This window comes from Patagioenas fasciata, chromosome 11, assembly GCF_037038585.1.
Source record: "Patagioenas fasciata isolate bPatFas1 chromosome 11, bPatFas1.hap1, whole genome shotgun sequence".
NCBI classification, from domain to species: Eukaryota; Metazoa; Chordata; class Aves; order Columbiformes; family Columbidae; genus Patagioenas; species Patagioenas fasciata.
This window is the reverse complement of record NC_092530.1, coordinates 14,157,099-14,159,306: the sequence shown is the minus strand read 5'-3', so window position 1 is coordinate 14,159,306 and position 2,208 is coordinate 14,157,099.

Below are 2,208 nucleotides of genomic sequence, written 5' to 3'. Positions count from 1 at the left end.
CACTGCTGCTGTGAAGTCCTCCCATAGACTTTGACAGTCGGTGGTATTACTGCTGATGTTTCACCACAAAAGTCTTGTTCTGCTTTATTTTTTCTAGAAGGGAATGGAGTCACACAATATTGTTGTTTTGCGGAAGAATCAGGAATAAACGTCACTCCAAGCACTTCTCAGGCAATCTATAATTGATATTTTGACATAGATATAACTAGGCCTAATCAATCACTAATAATTTTGAATTTAAACATACGTGAAAACTAGTAAAATACTGTTCTTCAAAATATTTCTCTGGTATAGAAGCTTTGATTTAAATTATTCCAAGTGAACTTATAGTGTCAGCAGTCAACTTCTAAGCTACTTTTCAAGAATACGAAAGAGTGAAAGTTTGTTGGCTTTAGCATGAAACTATTTCTACTAGCTGCTGCAAAAGTTTGTTTGTCTACATGACAATTTACTACTTGGGTTGCTAACATGCATCAACTGGCACATAATGAGATCAAGTAACAGCTCAGCCTTAAGCTGTCTGTCTGTCAGCATACTAACTATTCTGTCATGGAATAGGAGTTAGCAGAGCAGCTTGGATAAATCAGCTTTCGCAGTTGTCATTTCCTGCTATATGGGGACTTTATGTTGGAAATATATTGTCTGGATTATGCATGGATTGATAGCTGCGCTCTCCAGGAATGATGAAGAAATATCAAAGATGATAATTATCCATGCAGTCAGCTTCTTCCAGCAAGTTGCTGCCTCTTGTTCCATGGGAATAACTCTTACCCATCTCCTTCTGTACAGCTGAGCTCATGTGAGAAGCACTGAAAAATTACATCTGGAAGTGCTTTTGTAACGGAGCTGAGCAGCTGGCAGAACAGAATTCCTAGAAGTGCTGCGTTGCTTGAAGACGGTTTGTTTTGAGGTTTAAGGAAACAAGAAGGCAACATCAGAATTCATTCAACATGAAGTTTGTAGAAGGAAAGGGTAAAATAAAAACAAACAAAGGAATAAAAATTCGGTCTCTGCAAAGCAAAGTGAATTACTGAACTGTGTCACAGGACTAGTGCAAAGGTTAAAATTAGAATCTACAATATTGTACAAATCTTAGCCCCAATTTCAATCCCAGTGTGACTCAGAGCAAATCAAAGCTGCTGTGATTTAGATGGTGCCAGTTGTACACAACAGACTATGAAGAAATCTTCTTTTTCATGATCAGTTCTGACTAGCAGGGTCACCCAGCTTACAGGAGTGCTACATCACTCAGGAAAACACCTAACGGTCAGGCAACAGCGTGACAGCATCTGCCCCAGTAATCAACCATATGGGCTATGACATGTAGGTTCTCTTTTAAATTTTTGTAACTTTTCTATTACATGGATTTATTAGTAGAAAAGAGAGAAAAAAAGTTGCTCTTGAAATAAATTTCTCTTAAACTTTAAAGGTATTTCATATTGTCACATTCTAGTTTATCTTGATCTGTCATATCAGACCTTGTAATGTCTCCCTTTCCAGTTATCCCCCCTTAAGCCTTCCTGTCAGAAAAGCTAGAATTAAATAACTTCTGTTCTTTTAACCACTTAATGAGGGAAACAAAGACCACTGGCAGGTTCTTCTGCAGTGACATAAGCTAATTATATAGGCTTCCTAACATGCAGTTATGTATGAGATTACTAACAATGTGGCCAAATTTTTTCATGTTATTTTGCTCTTAATGGCATTTTCATTCCTTGTAAAGTTGTTAGGACCCACTTGGGTGGGGGAAACAACTCCAAAGAAAGGTTCTCTCTCTCTACTCTTAGCAGTTGGAATGCATTTCTTTATAATGTGATTGCAAGTAGTGAGTTTAGTGTCCCCATAAAGCTGTATTTAAGATGGCATTTCTGGGCACAAAATGTCCCCCTTCTAACATAAGGTGGTAGTTAGAAAACAGTTTGTTGTGACCCCAGCCTTAGCAAATGGCTGTTTTAGTAAGAGTTGTCTGAGGCTGAGTTAAAGGTGCGACAGCTAGCTGGCCGTATTTAGCTTTTGAAGCTGCAGAAGATTTTGGTGGAAACAGTGGCGTTTAAGATGCACTCCAACACATTCAATATGTTTGTGAAAGAAAACATGGTATTTGGTCTAAAACTCTATGTGATGAGGAAACAGAATAGCATTGAGTCTCCTCAGGAGGTATCAGCATGATCAAACAAGTAAACAGGACTGAATGAAAGCTTCTGTACT